This window comes from Drosophila elegans, unplaced genomic scaffold, assembly GCF_018152505.1.
Source record: "Drosophila elegans isolate 14027-0461.03 unplaced genomic scaffold, ASM1815250v1 contig_814, whole genome shotgun sequence".
Taxonomy (NCBI): domain Eukaryota; kingdom Metazoa; phylum Arthropoda; class Insecta; order Diptera; family Drosophilidae; genus Drosophila; species Drosophila elegans.
Window position 1 is genome coordinate 5,111,216 of NW_024546167.1, and position 22,132 is coordinate 5,133,347.

At 39.9% G+C, this 22,132-nt stretch overlaps 1 protein-coding gene across 5 annotated transcripts in view; it reads right to left on the bottom strand.

Moving 5' to 3' along the window:
• Positions 1-22,132, bottom strand: part of LOC108138077 (calcium/calmodulin-dependent 3',5'-cyclic nucleotide phosphodiesterase 1) — a 91,257-nt gene that overhangs the window by 63,674 nt on the left and 5,451 nt on the right. For 2 of the 5 annotated variants that reach the window (XM_017260056.2, XM_041710162.1), the window contains exon 1: positions 2,599-2,798. The exons of the other annotated variants lie outside the window; for them this stretch is intronic. The gene's annotated coding sequence lies outside the window, so the exon portion shown is untranslated. Of the gene's footprint in view, positions 1-2,598; positions 2,799-22,132 lie in introns of those variants that run through there. 5 annotated transcript variants of the gene reach the window in all.

Here is a 22,132-nt window from a genome sequence, read left to right on the forward strand (position 1 = left end):
TCCTACTTCCGATCCACTTTTGGCCATGTAGTTTTATGGCAACGTTGCGTGTAAGCCCGAAACAAGTTCGGGCCAACGGAGATTCGGCCGCCGCCTGATGGGCAGTGAAAATTGATGGGCCGCTTCAATATCTTTGGCTGTCTTGTAGCATTTTGTATCGCTGTATCTGCGGCGAATGCTGCATGAAATTTAATGAGATTTTCGTCTGGCCTTTTTGTTCGGCTCAGTTTTTGTATCATAACTGTTTGTATTAATTTTTTTTTTTGAATGTAGGTCAAACATTTTTGGCATTTCTCGAGTGCCTGTCGCCGCTTAAAAGGGTAACCGAAATCGGGCAATGTACACGCGTTGTTCGAATTGCATTCCAATTCCAAAGTATTGGCATTACTTTGATTTGTGTTTTGTTTTTTTTTTGGCTAGCACATCTAGGCCTAGCCGAATCACGGGTGCACTTCCCAGCAGCAGTGGCTCTAATTGATCCCCTGGGCATGGGCACAATTAGCTGGCCAACTTGGCTTGTTGGTCCAAAGCAAACACTCGACCACTTCAAGACACTCAGAAAGCTCGTCGCGACTTTTTTCGCATCTCGCAGTTGCTGCTGCCGGACTGGATCTTGACCATGTCTAACAATAGTCCAAATTAGAAGTTGACATCGAGAGTGGCATGGACAAAAACAACGAGAATAGCAACAAGTGTCGTGTCCGAAAGCTATGACATACCTATTCGGAGAGCGTTCTCTCATTGCAAATTTTTGCAAATGCAATAGCAGTAATTATACTTTTGGCGGTAAGTCGGAGGAGGGGGATTCTGGTTGAGTGGCTGAGGAAGTTTGTTTTTCAGAAAGCGTAAGACTGGAAGAGGAGTGTTTGCTAGGTTTTTTTTTTCCTTGCTTTCTTGCAGCTTTTAGTTCATTTTATAAATCTTTGTACTTGCTAAGATCTGGGAAACTTTTGAAGTATAGGTTTAATCCTAAAGACCTTTTAAAAAAAATGTACATAATCAAAAATCTTATAATTTAATTAATTTTAATGATTGTGGCAATAAAAAGTCATTATGCTGCTTCTAGGCAATCTATTTCGAATAATTCACTTTAAATGAATATAAAGAGTATTTTCACATCGCTTTCAGTATTATTTTCTACTACATCATGGATTTGATCACCGCACAGTGGGATCGATTTCATGTGCCAGCCGTCGGCGACCACTGTGCCACTTTTCGGGGGCGACAATTGCTGCGGGCAATTAACAATATCTATATATACGATACTGCTTATTCGTATATTTCGCCTGTCTGCTTTTGGCGGCGTGACGTAGGCGAAATGCTGAAAACGTGCTAGATACTTTTGTATCTCGGTATCTTTTTGTGGCGTGCGTGCGCTGTTGATACTGCATCCGTTAGGTGTGTGTGGCTGAATGCAAACGATGTGAATTTTCGGACAACTATTTTGGACGCCGAATTCGACTTCGACGTCAGCGTAGACGCTTGCGTCCGGTGCGCAGTTCGCTTTGATCAGCACCACGAAATGGGGGGATTTTAGGGGGGCCGGAACGGTCAAACTGTGTTTGCATTGAAGTACGTATGTATATAAAAGCGGCAACACGATGTGGCCACAATTTCTGAGATTTGTATAAACAATTTGCGCAGAGCGGCGCATTTTGCAACATTTAGATGTGATTTTGACGATATGTCCCGTCCATTACACATTAAAATCAAGTTGGTTAGCTCATGCAAGTACATAGCATGATTAAAAATTGATTTTTTAATTTTCATGATTTTTTATTGCATTTCCCATGTCGGCTTTTTTTTTGGTTCCAGATTTATGCAAAAGCCACAGACATAATGGGCCGTGGAAGGAAGTAAAGTTTCCGTTTCAGTCAGCGAACAAATTATGCGATAAAATACACATAAATGCGAGGCCCTCAAATGCGTAAACGATATTATTGTATTTACTAGATTTTTATGATATCATAAACGAGGCCGAGCAGCATATTGAGAGCCAGATTTGCGTTAATCATTTGTATAAATTTATTTATTTCTTTTAAGTGTTTTTTAATGGAGTGGCGTGGATTATTGTATTTATTTATGCTAATATAATGACGTCAAATCTGACAGTCTGATTTCCCCCGCCCAAGCGAATCAGTAGCAGAGAAATACTCATTTAATTAGCATTAATTCTTGTTGTGCTATATTTTACACTTGGCTTGCAAAATTATTTGAAATATTTTCGAGAGACGGAATTAAGTAATTGATACAATCGATTTGTGTTTGTTAGTTTGACAAATTGCATTTAGCTGATTGCATCGCACATAAATCAAGTGAAATAACAGAAATAATACTGGGAGGTATATATTTATCGGTTTTTCGTTTTTCAATGGGTGTGTGAGGGCGTAATAAAGTCGACACACAGATAAAAAGTCAATTGCATATAAAGCAAATTATAGGCAAGGGTGTGAACGCTTTTTTGATAATGATAAACGAAAATTTCTACAAAACGAAATTTAAAAACAAAACAACGGAAAGACACTCGTTATGTTATGCACTTGCTCAAGTGATTATTAATATTTTATATATTTTGTTATTTGCATTATTGGTTATTACAATCGATGTTTTGGACAAACACTGCTCACACAAATGTTCACTTCGATATCTGAATCTGCGATTTCGATCTGCGGCCGATAAACACACGATAAGCCAAGCCGGTGGATGCTCAGTGGATGGAAAGCCCGCGAACGCGATAAGAAAATGCGGCAGCAGGAGCAGCACTACGTCCGCACATGCTGCCTGCTGGGGATAAACTGGAACTGGATTTTTCGGATTCGGAGTTGATAGCACCGAGCAGCAGCGGAATCACAGAGACACCGAGATCCAAAACAGAGACACCACACACACGCACACACACACAGACACACACCCGTGTCTGGACGGGTTAGAAGCAGCAGCAGCAGCAACAACAACCATTTTGGCCCACACCGAAAGCTTTCAGGCCCCCGAAGAAATCTGCGCATGAAAATTCGCCAAGCGAGAGAGAATGGGAGCATGGCACCACGGAAAAAGCTCGCCGTCATTTCCCGCTATTTTCACGAGGAAATTGCCCAAAAGCGTACTTATGGTTAGAAAAAGCTGGGTAAAAGTTCGGGAAAGCTCTGATTTATAAACAAAAATATTCAACCGTTTAATTAATTTCAGTGAAAGAACTTAAAAAATTTCCTTAAATATAAATATTTACTTAATTCAATAGTTATTGAGGCTTACAAAAATTTCATAAACAATACTAAAATAAAACTAAATCCAGAATTTGACGACTAATAATGTAATTGCTGTATGTTATATGTCTTGCAAATTAAGGTACAAGGTGCTAACAAATAATTAAATGTAGCGACATTTAAAGGAAAATTATGCAATGGCCAATTTGTTGACCCTGAATGATTGGCCCGCAAATCTCCAAAATATTAAAGTCTACAAATTTAATTTGAATGACAAAAAACCGGTTAAATTATTTCTTCTTTGTTAAAATAAAATAATACACCCATCTTAAAAAGGTTTCGTATTCGGCTGGTGCTTTATTCTACTTTGAACTATTTTACACAGAACTTAAAGGTATTTTTTTAAGGAAAATGAAGGAACAACTGAAAGAATTTCCCAGTATTATCCGCCTGTTTTCCCTTTCCTAAAATCAAGGTCTCTCTGTTCGCTTGTGGTTTCGCTTTCGGAGCATTGTCTCTTGTCTCTCTCCTTCGCTTTGTTGCTGCGTACAGAGGGGCGCCTTCAACAGGTTGCCACCCACAGTGAGGGGTTTTTCGCTACTGCTGCTGCTTTTCCGGAGTCAAAACAAAATGAAAAGCATTTTCAACAGGGCGACCCTTGGGGCCAGCACACGCACACACAGTAGTTCATATATAATCATGCAGATACTTTCACAAAATGTACACCACACGCACACACTTACACCCGTTTTGGGGTCCCCGGGAAATAAAAATATTCTAAAAATTTCTTGTTTCCCTTAAGTTGAACAAGTGTTTTCAACTTCCTTCCTCAGTTCCTTACCCTCACTCTCGTTCTTTTCCCTTCGTGCCCCATTGTTTTGCATATTATTTGGTTTTCAGGGCTGACTTACCAGGCATCAAAAATAAACAAAGCCCCTCAAAGATTTTAAGTAGCAGAATGTATCTCACAGCGACTTACCTGAAAGAAAGCAGATGGTAAACAGTTAGCAAAACAGTTATAATACGAGTAATAATTGTAGCAACTATATCGGGGATGTGAAATGGAAAACCCTGCCCTGCATGAGGGTGAAGTAATTTGGGCCAAGGCCACAAAATGAGGAATCCGATGGAGGTGGTTAGGCTATCAGCATTAATTGAGTGGAAACATGAGACCGTGTCATCACGTGAACAAATTAAAGATAACTTGTGTTACTCAGATAACACTGATATGGCACAAAGGAAAGATTACAACTTCCTTTGTTGTCTTTAGCGCATTTAATCTTCCATCATGTTATATTAAAGATTGTCGTTTTATACCCTTGCAGATTGTATTGTAGTTTTAGTCAAAAGCATAGCAACATCACAAGAGAGACGATTTAGCCATGTCCGTCTGTTCTACCTTCTATCCGAACGTCCGTCCGTTTCTATGAAACTAGTCTCTTAGTTTAAGAGCTGTCTTAATGAAAATTTCCCAAAAGTCTTCTTTTTATTGCAGGTATTATATAAGTCGGAAGAAGCTGGATCGGACGACTATTTAATAAAGCTCCCAACGGAAAAATTGGAAAAAAATGAAAAAATATGAACTTCACTGTTTTTTAAGCGATACGTTTATTCATATACAAAAAAAAAAACACGACGAATAGTCGTTTTACAGAACATTTCAATTTTGGAATAGCTGCAGGGGTTTTTATTGTTCAATACTTTTTCTGAGTAAATGGTTTCAACTTTGTATTTTAAAGAGTTAAATGGCTTATTGAATTTATAGTAAGGCAATACAAGCAATATTAACATGGAAAATATTTATTTTTACTTTTTTAGACTACGCAAAAGTTAATTAAGTCCGATTAAAAGCTTATCCATGTTGCAAAATATTTCAAGCGTGACGGCTTTGATGTTTTATAACATTTGCATTGTATTATCTCGTTTTAGGAGATTTAAGTATCCATAGTCAACTTAGACTGCCAACCGACTCTCCTTTTCAGGAAATAATGGATGAAAATCTTGTTTGCCAGAAAATTGTATTGGCCTTGACTGGTGCAACGAACAACAACTTAACCATTTTAAATTATTCGTAGTAATTTGGTTAAAATTTCAGTTAAGCTGCATTTCCTAAACTGATCAAGTGCATGACAAATTGCTTTACAGACATGAATGGACCCTGTCAAATTTCTTTGCTCTGAAATTTCATTTAGCAACCATGCATTTGCATGTTTGAATATATTGGAATGTGCCGAAATTGAATTTAAGTTCATGATTTCATCCATTAAATATTTGGCTTCTTGGCTAACTCAATGTTTATGACTTGTGCTCGGCAAACACGTAATTAAATTTGGAATATGTGCAGAGCAGTGCGAAATGTAATTTACAGCTGCACAAATGTAAATATTGCTCATACGCAGCGCTGGGCGACTGAATTCCATTTCTGCGGGTTAGGTTCCTGCATTCGGCATTAACAATTACGTAGAGCAATTAGTGAAGAGCATCACCAACTCTTTGGTGGGGAACAATTATTCAAATGCTAATTGCCAAATTGCAGGATAAGGGAAATTTGGACATAACATTGTAACCGAACTCTCCAATCAGATAACTCAGGTCAGGTAATTTGAAGACAAACTTTGCTTAAGCTTGGCTTAAACTTGAGCAGTGCTTTGGATAAATTTTATTTTTTGTTGTGTCCCTCTTGGCTAAAGTATTGTTCTGGAAGTTACAATCGAAGTTAAGTTCCAATTTTGCATTTAATGACCAACAAATATAGCGATGAGTAGAGCACAGATGTATTTTCCAAATAATCAAAGCTAAGATCCTCTAGATAAAACAACATATTCAATTATATTTTTTAAACAAACAATTTCACATTCATTTATGTGTATAGCATTTTAGGCGTTCACAAATTCTTACAAACTTTTTAAAATTTTTTTTAAATTTTCGGCTTAACATTTGGTATTTAAAATGGTTTTACAACGGGTTTTTAATTGTTTTTGCCCCGAAAGTTTCATGATATCACAGATTGAAATTTAACGCTAATACATTAATAATAAAACACAGGGTTTAACCAAAAGAGTCCTCACTCACCTCAGGAATATCCAAAATTTGACTCGACATAAGCCGAAGTCGATTTCCTGATTAATTAGTATTTACAATTCGGGCTTGTGCGACTTTATCAATAGTTTCTGTGTTAGACCGATACGCGACCGGAGCCTTGTGCTCAGCTTAAGCGCCGCTGGACTTCTGCAGCTGCCCCAGCTCCGAATGGTGCGTGTTGGCCAGAAAGCTGGTTTGAGGCTTGCCCAAAACTGGACAGGCTCGGCCTGGATCGGATCAGATCTTGGCATTGCGTGCCACGCAAATAAGCTGCGGGCGCCACAGTCCGCAGCCGTGCACTTAATCACTGCTATTAATAAATCAACAACTAAATCAATAACAAATTCTAATTAAAATTAGAACTAGACAAGCGTCAAATGCGAGGTGCAAAAAAAAAAAGACTAATTCGCCGCTCGTTGTTGCTGTTTGTTCGTTCAAATTTCACACAAATCAGCTTTAAATGTCAAAACGCATGTTGCACAAATGCGTCAAATGCCAAAAGCGGGCAACCGGCAATAAATCATCATGCACAGATTTTTGAGTCGCGTTGCAGTCGCAGTCTGGATACATTTGCCCCGTGAACCGCTCTGCACGATAGAGTTAATCGTCAAAAACCTGTTGACAGACATGAAAGCAATTTCTGGTTGCAATCGAACGATTTGTTGACTGCCCTACGTAGCTGCATGATTAGCCTGAAAATCAAATTAGGTTGACTGAAAGTGATTTGAAAACAAATTAAATTTCATTTGCGAACAGCAAATAAGAGTTGCAAGCCTGTGATTTAGTTTAGTTACAGTGTAGGGATAAAAAGTGGTTTATAATACTATAAGGAATTGTTGACTTTTAAATCTTGTAGCTAAAGTTTACCCTTTTCCCATATTCTTGGTCAGCAACGAAGAATATACTATTATAAGCCACAGCCATTTCTGTTTACCAGAAATACATGCCGCTTGTCGCCACAAAACCGAAATGCCGGCTCAATCAACTTTATGTAGCGTATCCATAAACGAACAAATTTAATAAAAATAATATTTGGATTTTTTGTTTGTCGCAACTTTGGACAGCAACAACAAGAGACACTTTGTATTTCAGTTTTTGGTTGCATTAATTATCGCCTTGCCATGAAATATGCGCGCCACGCATGCGCAGACCCAAGAAACGCAGGGGATGAAAGGGGGCGAGGGTATCTGTTTTGGTTCGGGGAGGGGGCGAGGAGTATCCGATCCGAAATTGCCGTTTATATGACCGGGCAGCGCGTGTTAGCGGGGTGCTATTGGGGGCCATAGAAGGGGGCAGAAGCCTTAAATTGACCACCGACTGTTTGACTGACTGAGTGACTGTTTACCTGGGCTCCAATTAAATTTAATTCAATAAGCCAGCCGATCAGCAGGCGATACAAATTGTGGATCGCAGCAACTTTCGATGTTTTGCCTAATGAGCAGCGGTAACAGAGCACTGCCGCTGCGGCGTTGCCATATCGAAAATCTGGCCATCGGCCTATTATTTGACACCACTTGACAGCAAGTTGGCGGTTTTCATTTTTTCCTTATCGCCCGATTGTCAACGGGCGGTTAAATGCCGTTCAAATAGGTGCGCCGCCTTCCACTTAACGACAGTGGGAGTGCTGAGCCTACCAACCTGTATCTTAAGTTCGCCGTGGCAAATGCTATTTAAGATAAGGTGAGGTTTTTAGACCCATTCACGCAACAAGTGGGAAAGTGTCTTTAATGTTATAATAACTAGAATTATGTTGTGAGTCGCACATCCTAATTTTAAAGTTTGTAAAGCATAACTACTAAATTGGTAAAACAAGTTTTTTCTGAGCATGTTTTCCGCAAAGTTTAATTTTTTTAATATTAATAAAACATCTATGAAGGTTAATGTATTAACATGTTTTTTTTTTTTTAGCTGTAAAGCTTATTTTTACCCTATAAACGCCATCTTTCGGCACCAAACGTAACCAAGACACAAACACAGCTTTTGTGACAAAGCAGTCACAGTGGTGAAAAGCTTTGTTAACTGAGATAAAAAGAGCGACAGCACTGTCAACTTGTGGAGCTTCATCAGAAGCTTTTAAGGGCCAACTCTCTTCACAAGCCAATGTACTCTCTTAACCATTAGCATTGATAACGATAAGGGTTCCCCAGCCCCCAAAAATTTCATAAACCGACTAGGACCACCAAAATCTCATCATGTAACCCGTCTTAATTGCAGTCATTATGTGTATGCTGGCCAAATTGAAATTCTAATGTTCATAAACATGTTTCATTTCCATTTTTCGGCCAGATGAAGCCACAAAAGAAGGGATAGAGTTGCTGGCTAGATGGGCGATAATAGGAATATAGTAAATCATAAACGGTTGGATGGTTCGGGATTTCGGCACTGCCAAGTGTCGCCTGAGCCACATGACGACGGGCTTGCGGTCGTGCGGCATCATCAACACCCTTCCCGGGCAACCCACTACCCCCAATTCCCTCTGTATTTCCTATCTCGTCTTTGCATTGCCATTGTGCAAATATTTGCATATTTAAGTTGTTGCTGGTGTTGTTGTTGCCGTTGTCGAGGCTGCCGCAAAAACTCATAAGCGCATTTTAGTGCCCTCCATGGCGCTGTGTGTGTTTGTAGTGTGTGTTTATGTATCCCTGTGTCATGTTTGCCAAGTCCTTACAAACAATGCCCAGTGTGTGCGTATCCATCTTACCGGATTCTTGGATTCACTTCACGCTCCTTCGGCGAAGGTCAAGCGGTCGCATTATGAAGCTGACACCTAATCCTTTGGCAGGGGCTGCGACGGGCCTTGATTGTTTAATTATGTCAGGTGCTAAAAATGCCATTATCGTTGGGTAAGCCACACCACGCAACACCCTCTTCGCCACGTTGAGCACGGTGCGTATGCGTAACCCCTTTTATTATCACATGACGAATCATGGATTCGTAGCGGAAAAAGCTTAGTCTTAATTTATTTGTTGTCGCAAGGAGTTTATTTTTTCTTGCTCCTCATTTTTAGGACAGTACATAATCTAAGCAAAAAATAAATTAAAGCTATCGTTCAGCATTTTTGTCACTTTAAAAGCAAAGCAAAATCGAATATACCCAGAAAAAAGAATTTTCTCATAGTTCGCATGCGACTTAATTATAATTTAATATAGTGCGTTTTTAACCTGATAAGATAAACTCTCAAAAACGTTTCATTTAAAAATGTTAGATATCAGGGTCTAAAATTTCTTAGTATATTATTATATTTTAAAGCATTGCAATCACTGTTTAAAACAACTTTATTTATACTTTGTTCTTCAAATTATAAAAGTATTTAGCAACTCACTAGTCAAATAATCGATTTCTCTAGTTTTTTAACCTAAAACGCTAATGGGTTGAACATAGTCGCACCACAGTGCGTATGCTTAATAAAGACATGACTTGCATTTAAAGTAAAAACAATGGCTTGCTTTTTCGCACCCCAGCCAGCTTAATTAATTTAAATTGTGCGGGGCTTGGAAGTGGAGGTGGAGGAAGAGGAACAAGGTCCTTCAGATGCTGCAGCTGCAATCTGTTCACTTAGTTTGTTGTCTGTTGTTTTTCCCCCTGATGTTTTACCACCACCATCGCAGCTGTCGTAATGCACTTTTAATGCACCAGACCCCAAAAATCCAAGCCAAATCCCAGCTTTTCTGTAACCCCTTAAGAGATTTCCTTGCTCAGGTTAATAGGGGTTTTATTTTGGCCAACTCTTATTTACCGACACAGGATGCCTCTTTATTTGCTTGCCTGGCCCATTGTTGCCTCAGCTCTCCAGATTGGGCTCTAATGATTTGACTAATTGACAACGTTTAATTACACTACATCAAAACGAGGGACGGCAACGGGATTCCATCGAATGAGGGGAGTTTTTTAAGCCAAATTAGATGCTTTGTTTGGTACAGCACTATGGTTGATTCCCATTGCGTTGCAATAGTTGTCGCAACACCCAAGTTTGTTGAGCGTGTTGAGCTGCATTTTTATATTTCCTTTCACTCACTAAGCTTTACTTATTTACATCTGTCAGTTTTATGTTGCTTACGAAATATAGTTATTCTTATTTCGCAGGTGCTAAAAGAATTTGAATGAGAGACGTGAAAACAAGATTGTGCGAATGAAGGAAATGAAAAAAAGAATAGAAATATAAACAGGAAGGATGTGATGGACTTTTATATACCCAAAGGAAAAAAAGCCGACAGCAGGGACTTTTGATTGAAAGATGACTTTTTACTCTTTAATTGAATTCACAAGTTGAGAGAAACATTAAATGCAGAATACAATTCATGAGCGCATTATGAATTATTTGGGAATATAATATATAATCTTTCAGTTTATTATCTCTTTTCTTTTCAAGACAAATTCATTTTCATCAGATAAATTAAAGTGTTGGTTGTGAAAGAAAAATTAAATTAAAACAGTAAAATGAACTGCTGGCAATTAAAATTAATTAATTAATGGGAAAGTTAAGTAGATTGATTGTATGTAGTTTCACTTACGCTTACGCTCTTTAGGGGCTAACTTTAATGTAAAGCTTATCCTGCTCAACTTACTATCCAAGCATCCACTCAGACAGACAAATCGACGGAGGGCAGTCACAGACAGGCTCCCATTCTATTTCATTTTGATTCATTTCGCTTCACTTCATCCTGAATTAAATAAATTGCATGCAATATAATTTAAAGCGCCCTTTATATTTCTGCGTACATTATACTCAAGCCCCGCACAAATGCAGCGGTCTACAGCAATAAAAACCAGAGTAAAGTAATGAACAGGGCCAACAACACTCACATCAATCACATTTACAGTTCATTAATAAATGCCGACATAATTTTGATGTACGACAAAGCATTTAACATAGGCTTAAGTCAAGCACACGAGCCAAGAAATAAGGGATGTGTCTGTGATGCTGGCAAACCTGGGGGTTTATAAAAACCCCCCACCCCTAAAAAAAAAAAATTTAAAAAAAAAAAAAAAAAAAAAAAATGCTTATATATTTAATTATGATTATTCTTGAGCTTTTATCAATATATAAAACCTATTTGACTGTTTTCTTTTTAGTTTCATTAGCTTAGACAACCTTTATTTTCAATTCAGTGACAACTTTATCGAAATGCAGCCATCATTATATGAACCAGCAATTACGTTTAAGAATTTCGTTAATTTTAAATTAACGCAGACAGAGATCCACTAAATGAATTATAAAGAAGCTTGTGGAAAACCCACTTAGGATTACCATTGGTTGGGTTGTATTGGGTTGAATTGATGACAAGAATGGCAATGGAGATGGAGATGCGACAGCGGTGAAAGGATCCCACGCACAGCTAATTCATAATTTACAGAATAATGGGAAAACGCTGCGTAATTGTTGTTGCTGGCGCTGTGATATCAGAAGGCAAAAGGCGGAACTGCCGGAAACGGGAAATAGCATGACGGCACCGTTCGAGACGGAGGAAAATGGTTGGAAAAAAAGACAACGAAAGTGGTTAGTTTCCAGCGCCGCGCTTCCGGACTAAATGAGCCAAAGTCATCAGCCATCCGAGGAGGGCAGCCACTGAGAACAGCTGTTCTAATTTAACGCCCCAACTGCGACCACAAGACACAATACATTTTTGGGTGTTTTTGAAATAATGGATTCTTGTATTTTCTTTTGCTTCTCCATCAATGAGTGATAACACAGGCTTGCGGAAAAGGAAAAGCTGCGAAATGAAACGGGAAAAGATAAATGTGTTTTTACTAGCATTTTAAGTTTAAAACTATAACGAAGTCTTAAAGTTAGTCTTAATTAAATTAAATAGCAATGCTTGCAAAAATCGCTTAAAATATTGGTTGTTCTCCATATCAGGTTAAGCCAGAAAAACATATTTTGTTATGCATATTATGCAAATTGGAGTTTTAGAAATACTTGAAATTTTCAATGAATAATATTAGCACTTTTTTCTACCAGGAAAGTTATTTTATTTTTCTGGTAGTATAATATTATAGTATTAGAAGAAATTTGATGGAAACAAAAAGGGTTTTTTTTAGTCAGCAGGAAAAACCAATTAATATTTTAATGGGTTATTGTGATCATAAGCTTATTTTTGTATAAATGTTGCTCATGTGTGGGAGAATTAAAATTGTTCACATTTTCGGGATTGTAAATTTCCAATCGCTTTGATTTATTGTCACGGCGCCTCAGGCTGTCCCTCTCTGCCGCCTCTGCTGTCTCTTTCGCTCTGGGCCCCATGCTAATCCATCTCAAGTGTCAATTCGTGCGTACGAACGAAGTCAGTCAGCGATTCATTCGACCTGCTGATTGAGCACTTTTTCGGCAGCGGCAGCTACTCGAAAGTTGCCTTTGTTCGGGCTCTAAGGTTGCTGTCTTCTTTGTCTTTCGAGCGGAAAATGGTAATAAATAATGCATGCGTCTCTGTGTATTTTGTCTGTCGGCGGGTTAATGTGCTGTCAATGGAGCCAGCGACTGCTCAAAGAGCCCACCTCCGGGGCAACAATGCAATTGATTTGCCACGCCCAGGACGAGGGGGGTCCTGCTATGTAAATGTCGCTGTCAACATGCAGGGCTGAGATTGTACAGCCCGCCGCTCCCAAAGTCCCTGAGTACTCCTCCCTGCCAAGATAAACATCTGATAAGTGGCTCCGACCAGGCTAAAACACAGAGGAACGGGCTCGTTCAAAGTGATTTAGTGGCTGCGGTCAAGTGGGCCATGATTGACTTGGCTGCATAAGGGGCCAAACGGAAGATATATGCGTAGGCGTAGGCGTAGGGCTAAAAGCAGGAATTTGGGGAATCTGGAAATGAAAACTCTCTGGGTAACGGTCAGGATATGTAAATTATCCTCACCATAATCTAAGGCAGTATATCTTAGAGGCAGTTTAATTTCAGTAATTTCTAAGCAACAACACAACCACTTAAATATTTGATCATAGCAAACAATTTGACCTAAATGCAAACTGCCATCTGATAGTTGAAGCTCTCTCAAAACTTTACAGTTTATGATTGCTTAAATTGACTTTACAATACACTTGTTGGCAAAGTTTTCTACACAAGGCAAACAGTTGGCAGTATTTCACTTCTGAAATAGAATGTTGATGGCATTTTAAGAATTTTTGCGTACATTTTCTATTAAAAGTAGTAGCTACATGTTCTATACGTACACCCTTTCATTTTCAGTCCTTATTTTTTCCCTGTCACATGCCAGTGAAATGTACAGAGACTTCAATTTTTGTCCATATAAAAGAAAATAGATGTGTTGGAGGCACACACACAGAAATTGGTCCTCAATGGCACATAAAAATAATTCGCGTTGTAGACATTTTGCCAACACATAAGCGCACCGAATAAAAAATGGGGCCGTCGGTGATGGGAGGAAGACATCACGCATACGCACTGGTGACGGGCAGACAACCATAATGAGATGTCAGCGCTGACTATCAAGTGGTCGCAGTGGTGAGCAGAGCTGCCTGGACTTGGACTTAGGCTTGGACCCCAGCGACCGGTTTCAAGTGCTGTCCAAGACATGGCGAGAATGAGAGCTAGGACGAGGGTCTAAGAACTAAGGACTCCACAGGAAGGAGGTAGAAGGCAGAAGGCAGGACGATTTCCATGCAAACAAGCGTCGACGTGCTCAACATTTTTTTAAGCCATAATGAGCAGCAACAACGAATGCCGGGGCGTGACTCTCGAGGAGAACTGCACACGCATTAATCGTATCCTGGACCAAGGGTCTCCGGCAAAAACGGACTAATTTTGAGTCCTGCAAACCATCCTTAATGATGACAAATGCGCTAGTCGCCCCCACCCGATATCCTCGTCATCGTCATCGTCACGATAATGATGATTGCGACTTACGACAAAGGAGTTGTGCCAAAAGGATAATGCTTAAATAAATTGCTCGACATTTCCCTAGCTTAGACGCACAAGAAATGTTATTGAAATTGTAAATTATGTCAAGGACAAGAGGAGGGCCAGGGCAAAGCCCCCGGCTTAAGGCATTTCCCCCATATCTCCTCGCTCCATTAATGAGATGTCTCGAATGCCCCAGGGAGACATTGCCGGACAGATGACAGTTAAAGAGTAAAAGTCAATGGCGGCAAACTTGGCCAGCATTACCGAAAGTAATATAATTGACGGGCGTAAAAGTTTGGCCTGAAAAAGAAAAGTTTTGATTGCCTTCAGCTCAGCTTAATGAGCAAGTTCGTTGACATCCACCTTAGCCCGTAACTTGCCAGACCGCGACGTTGTTTTATAATTAAAAATAAAGCCGCAATTTATGCCAAAGCTGGTGCCATTTGCATGCTTATCCAAGGACGTAAATCAGGCGGAATGGGCGACGGTTAATGCATGTACTGCAGCCAGACATGCGATGAGGTCAAGGGAAAAGAAAGCGGTCGGCTGAGCCAGAAATATTTTGTTAAATGCTCACGGCCCTCAATCAGCGCGAGACAAGCCAATTAAGCGGCTCTTTCAATTCCAAACCGATGGTGAAATGGGTAAACTGTCGCCACAACTCAATAGCATTCGCATTTGCCAGGTGCCTGCCAAGGCCAGGAAACCACCAGACCCCATTCTGCGACGACACAACACAGCTAAGCAGCAACAATTGCTGGCCAATTGTATGGCCTCGTTCGTGGGGGAAAATCCTGAAAGACGTTGTCCTGTTTCCTGACTACCCCCCTCCCCGTCTCCCCTATTTGCAATCACAAATGTTAATCCCGTTGCAGGCCCCCAGTCTCGGAAAACCCATAGGATTGGATCCATTCGTTGCAAACGGTGAGCGGATTCTGCTCGGGATTTGGAATTTCATATTTCGAATTTATCCAGACAGGGAAGGCCTTGGCAGGAAACTGCTCAAACATAAATCAATAATTGCCGAGGGGAATATTTAAAGGCAATTGGCCGACACTTTGCCACTTTGTTGCACTTTCAATCGGAGCCTAGCATGAAAATTATCTAAATTGAATTGTCGGCAAAGAGATGGCGATAGCCGAAAGGATAACACCCACCCCACTCGATCGATTTTTCCTTCGCAAAAGGAATCTTTTATATGCAAAAACTCGTATTAATTTCATCTAAAGGCTTTTAAAACTGACAAAAAATAGCTTTGATTATGAAGCACTTACGAAACGAGCTATGTGTGGAATGTTATTAATTCGGAAAGGTGTTAAATATTCATCAGTGTTTGAAAAGTGAATTTTAAATATTTTTCATTCGCTCAAAAAGCATTTAAATCAAAGTTAAATTTTACATTTTTACGAGTTTCCAAAAGAATGTAATTACCACGCAAATGTGTTAAATTTTCAACAATGTTTTTGAAATGGGAAGGTGCATTTTAAATATTTTACTTTTGGTGTCTAAAAGCTAAATCTAAATAATAATAAAGCTATTTAATTGAGTGTCAGTTTAAATTGCTTGTTAGTTAGTAATGCTACAATAATAGCATTAAACGGGTAATGGAATAATTTAATCTTTAACTTATATCTTGTATGACTTTTACCTTAATTAAAACTCACTTTCGTTTAGGCTTTAATTAATTTTAAGTGCTCGCATTTCAAGGACATCATTTGAAGGTAAAACAAAGAGCATCCCAACTTCATTCAACTTTTCCTTTGCCATCCCTCCCTCTGCCTTTCATATATTTTTTGTGCACTTCGCCTGGTTCGCTTGTCCTGAATTGGCATGCAATATAAAAGTTTTATTAAGGACCGTGGCCTGTAAAGCTGCCAGATGCAATCGGAGTGCTGTTCTGATGCTCTCGACTGGGACTCGGTCACAGCAGCCCAGAATGTGACAGCTCGGGCCAGCTGATGCTACGTGCGAAATGTAGAGATCTTCGCCGCACTCATCTCTTAAATCACAGTCAGTCCCACTTGACTTTATGAGTACGAGTACGAGAAACAGGAGTCGAGGAGTAGAGGAGTAGAGGAGTCGCAGAGCAACTTTATGTATTAATGCACTTAAAAGTGCTGGGCACAAGCAGCAGTGCCGTAAGAGAGTGTTAAAGAGCTGCCAGGTACTTGACAGCAATTCACCTGGCACGGAGGGAACATGAGTACAAGTGCTCCGCCTTTAAGCTTTATTGGGTTAATTCTAAAGCGAACTTTGGGGAAGCAGGAAGTACTAAACATGCAGAGAAAAAACGAAACAAATGCCACTTGCATATGGAGTTTTACTTATTTTATTTTATTTCAGTTTGTTTTGGTTAAAATGTTCTTGCCATTTAAGATGATTTTTTTATGAAACAATTTCAAATAACTCATTAAAACAGTTCGTAAAAAATTTCGTTCTGTGCAGTAGCCAGAAAACATTTGCTGCCTTCAGCGGGTAAACACACATTGGCCACATTAACAAGCTCGAGAATACTATATTTTTGTTCCTAATTAGTTTGCCTCGAGTGCCCAAGTGCCCTTTCCCCGCAATCCTTACACACACAAACACACACACACATATGTATTCGTTGCTACCCATTTCGCTGGTTATAAAATAAAAATTATTTATTTAACAGGCAGCAAAAAGTTTCCATTTTCTCTTGGCCTTTTTCACTTATTTTCAGCATATGGAATGCGATCACATTTTATGGCCGTATTAAGTGCATTTCTGCTACATCAGTGAAATTGTGAATTAATCAGAAAATAAACGAGTTTGGCATGCATTCGGAATGGCAATCGATTTGGTGAGCATTGAGCTTTAATTTATTGACTTGTTGCGAGGAAACATGGCATCTTTTTGATTATTTATGCGTACGATTCGACGTGAGAGTGAGTAAAAGATTGCAAATGTGCGTGGGTAAAGGCTGCTGCTGCTGCTGCTGCTGTAAATCCTGAATCTAAGGCCCAGATGTAATCATGGACTCGCTGGGGCGTTTCCTGGTCCAGCCGGAGCATTGGTTAGTCGCCTGCTTAAAAAGCAAACAACATTCCCATGCAGTTCAGAGCACAGAAATCAATGACAGAGACCTGATGGAAAAGGAGTGGCTGAAGCAGGGTAAATATCCTTCCTCTGACTTCCGCCAGGTCCTTTGCGAACCTTTGGTCAATATGCTCACTAGGCCGACGGACGGAGAATTTGAGTCTGTGAGTGAGTTTCTCTTCATGCATGATTTACTGTTCAAGCTATTGGTCTGTCCTTCAAATACAGGGTGCTGGGAGTTTTCCTTTAAGGAAATACAACATACATTTGAAATTAAAAATGTACTGTACTGTTTTGTTCTAGAAAATAAATAAGACTAGATTTATTTGGAAAGCGCAGACGTGGTTGAAATTTCAATGGTAACGTTCAGAATCTGAAAATCAAATATTGAAGTGAATGTGTTATAAAAAATGTGTATTTTCATTAGGTCTTTATTATAGTTCCCAAGTAAATTTCTATTTGCAATTAATTTCCTTATTGGCTTAACTTGTATTATGTTTAGTTAATTTCGATATGTATAAATAAAATGATTTGAAAGCCAACTAAAAATATGGTTGTTGAAAATGTCCAGAGTTCGTCGACCAAATAGAACACCCTATACAGACCCATCACCCATATTCACAAGGCACTGAGATAACTCTAAGGCTGAGGCTTTTTGATCGAAAGTATTTTCCTAATCGGTTCATTGGTCAGAGCTTGTATGCCTTATAACCCACATATCATTAAAGATACTCAACTGGCGTGTTTAAGCCACAAGCTCTCGACCATCCTCTGCCTTAACCCGCCCACATATCTCTCGTTCACTTTAATCTAAATGAGTTTGCAAACAAATCAAATCAAAATCATTGCGCACATTTGACCCGTCGAGTTCTGAGCAAGAGAAAAATAAATAAATAAGTAATTGAGTGCAGTCAACAATAAAAATGAATTTCTGTTTGTTTGGTTGCGTGTTGTCCGATTACAGTGGAAAGACAAACAAATATAGACGTAAGTGTTATCCAGTACCTAGATGGATATAGAAAAGTTGGAAGAGTTGGAAGCGGAAGCTGAATTAGAGGAGCCCACAAAACTTGCCAACGGGAAAAAACGAAGAGCGGAAGACAACTTTGCTGGCATACAGGAATCGAAATACCTATCGTAAGCCACTCCGTATCCCCTTTTTGTACCGCTAAGTGCGCTGTGGCCATCTAGCAGCGCACTCGCCTCGTTTGGGCCATAAACTTTTTAAAGTTCGCAATTCAATTTCAATTTGCCCGGGCCAGTGTGTATGTGGGCCAGTGTGTATGGATCAGCTTCAGCGGAAATGGGAATAGAAACCATCAAAGGTCACATGTATACAAATCCATACATTTTTCAAAATACACATCTACACAAATATCGTACGAATAGTCATAATAATAACACCAACAGCAGCTGCAGTAGCTGAATCAGTTTTCCAAACACGTAGCAACTGTTTTAGGGGGTGAGTTTGGACTAGAGTCACGTTAGTGGGGATGAAGTGTCGACTGAGGGCCATCAAAACCGTTGACCAGCGCATAAATTTGATTTGTGTTCCATAAAACAGAGAAAGTAAAAAAAATTTTACGTATACGCAGCGTGTGACAACGGAATGAAGATTGATTCCGGATGGGTGGTGAGAGATATGAAATTGAGGGCTTGGCTTGTGCTTTTTATGGGTCTTTTTTGTATTCACATTGTTATTAATTTTAGCTAGTTCACAATAATGAAATATGATATATTTTATCTGCACAAATAATTTGGTTTGTTTGATATATTTTTTTAAGAGTGAATGGCTTTTTAAAACTAAAAACTCTGTTTGAAAATGTATGTAATAAATTGGTTTTCAAGTTTTAAGTCTTGAAGCCTGAAGAGATTAAATCTATTTAACCTACCCTTTGAAAGTTTAGCCATCAAGCTTAAACTTATCTGTACGGACTTGTGAAAGATAAGCAGCAGTTTCATGTATTTAGACTGTGCAACCGAAAATTCCAAACTAGTTCCTTTAACATAATCCCTGAGCAAGCGACAAGACCTCAAAATACACACTTTTGCAATCAGAATATTTCTAGACATTCCTCGCATTTCTCTGTTTGAACAAAAGCCACCAAAACTTGCCTGCATCTCCAACCATTCCGTCTTTCAATTACGCGGTGCCAAGTTTAGTAGATTTTTATCAGCGCCCAAGAGGAGAAAAGTAGGGCAAAACTGCGGGCAGGGCAGTAAACAAGCTAAAGCCCAAGTAGTGCCGCACTAACTTGGCCGGCACGCCCCTAAAACACAATTCTCTAGCGTGTGCGATGGCAATGAGCGACACACCCAGCAATGCCAGCCCAGCAGTCCCAGATCGCATCCCTTTTTATTTTTCAATTCGCCCACAACAAGTTGGTTGGGTAAAAATCGAAAAAAAGTAGAAAATTCAACGCAGAAAGTTTTTCTTTGTCGCGTAGATTTTCAGATAAATTGCGGGAGACTGGTAAAAGCAAAACTGTCTATGGACATTATAAACCTAAACCCCGATAAAGACATTTGGCGAGGGCGAGGGCGAGGACGAGGACGAGTCAAAAGTGGCCCGGAGCTGTAAATTATGCAAATGGCCAGCTAGCAGTCAAAGGCAAGTGATAAGCTCAGGGATAAACTGGTTTCTCAGCCACCGACAGACCGTACATAATGTGCCAAACAATGTTGGCAGTACCTGCTTAATGGGGGCGATTCCCTTCGTCCAGGTGGTAAATTCAATAAGCACTCTCGCTAAGTGCCCAGCCAGTCATGCCCTCATTGTGCGTGGCAAAGTTCCGCTCGCTGCAGCTGAGAGATTTCCCCGCATTGCACTTTCGCATTCAAAAGTTTTCTTTAAATTAAATTCACACGTAAAGTAGTAAAGTAGCAAGAGAGAGAGGCCCAACGTTGAAAATAAAAACAAGGACCGCCACATCTTTGGCACGTGTCATTCAGGTTCAAGTCGCCGTCGGCGAAAGCCATAAAATGTATCCAAAAAAGGAACCGAAAGGCCATAAAAAATATCACCTGCTGTGTTATTGTTTTTCAGTTCTTTGCGCATTTCTGCTGGTCGAAGCAATTTTCCTTAGGGTTTCCCAGCTGGCTCGGGACCTGAATAAAAGTCACCGATGATTGCCATAATAATTTATATCGAGCATGGAGGCTGGCTGTCGGTCCGACACAACGTGGTTTCAGTGTGTGGAGTGTTTTGGTAAATTGATAAGAATATTGCTTATGCTGGCGAGCTCTGGAGTGCGCATACGCTGCGTATACGTTATGTGGCTATGATTGATGATGCTACTACAATTTCAATTAGGTTGCGGTCCGCCCAACGGAAAGATGAACTCCCGTCATGCACGATATTTTTATCCACCCATTGACGTGGGGTTATATATGGTTGAGCATTTGAGATGTAAATGAAATGGAAAAAAATATTGGGAATATTTGTGAAGCACGCAGGCATTTGGAGGACGCAATATAATATGCCTTTTGAGCTCTCAGAAAGGTTAAATGCGTTTAAAATGTGCTTGGGCAAAACTTTGTAGCAGTGCTAGTCCTTTGTAAAAAAGCTGTATTTAATTTATTCCGTTTTTTCCCTTGATTAACTGCGACAAATTAAAACAGTCCCTCGTTTTTTTTTGGCCCCCCATCAGTTTAAATCCGAAACGTATTTTTAACACCATAGACAATCCATACAAAATAGTTTTTTTTACTCTTTTTGCGAAATGTTGTCACTCGCCACGAGAAGAGGCTTTGGCGTTGGGCCATGAAATGTAAACAATTCTATTTTATTTTCCCTTTTTCGGGCCACCCTTGGCTGAAGCCACATTCACACGCCAATCGAGCTGCTTGTTTTTTAAATTAAATTTTTCGTTTCCTTCTCTGCAGTTTGGGCAAATGAAATAAACAAAAAGTTCGTTATCCTCACTGCCAGTCCACGTGGGTGAGTGAGAAGGTGCGGAGTGGCTGGGTTTTCATTCGCTATGCCAGCGATAAAATAAATATGAAGCCAGCAATGGATTGGGCAAACAATAACCGCCGGAATAGATATGGCCATAGAAAGTACAAAATGTTTGCTTTCTGGCAGTATAGGGAGTGCAGCGAGTTGGGACAAGCTCTCACTTCCACTTTCACTTTCATCACTCGCACGTTTTGCGGGGGAAATGGATGCTCGACGTTTGCGTTTCAATTTCCGTTGATTGAAGTTGCCAAATGACTTGGCAAACACCTGGCCAGGCCAGAAACAGGCCCAGATCTTTGCCTAGTCGGAGGCTGGAAATTGAGAGCAATCAGCTGCGGAAACTATGGCAATTAAATTGAATGCCAGCGCCATTAAAGATGAGAGGCTCCAGCGGTGGTACGGATCGAAATGGATATTTATTTTGGCCTGTTCTGAACGTACTTATCCTGTCTGGTCTGAGCGTTTTATGAGCTCGTCAGCTGCCGCCGGTGATGGCAGCAAATGTTGAGCTCTAAACTTTCGGCCTAAGTAGTTTCATTCGATTAACACAGTTTTAGCCACAGAGTTAAGTTAGTCTTCGCCCCGGCTCGACTAATAAACTTTTAATTGAATTCTTAGCCTTCACTGAGACTAGAAAACCTGTAAAATTTCCCGTCACCATCTTCGTAACGACTTTCCGTTATGGCAACATTTCAATTTCCCTGGTCCTGTGTGAAAAATTAATGCCAAATTCGAAACAAATTGCAAAAGGCGGAGGCAGAGTGTTGAATGTGACAGTGGCAGGCAGCGACAGGGACAGGAAGTAAAGGATGCCAACAGGATGTCTAACGATGGCGCAGAACAGCTATGGGGAAACTAATGAGCGAGTAGTTATGGACTTGCTGGGTACCCTAGTATACTCTATTTAGGGCCAATTTCTCATTGTCATGTTAAGGTAAGAAATCGGTAAGGAAGTCAGACTTAAAAAAT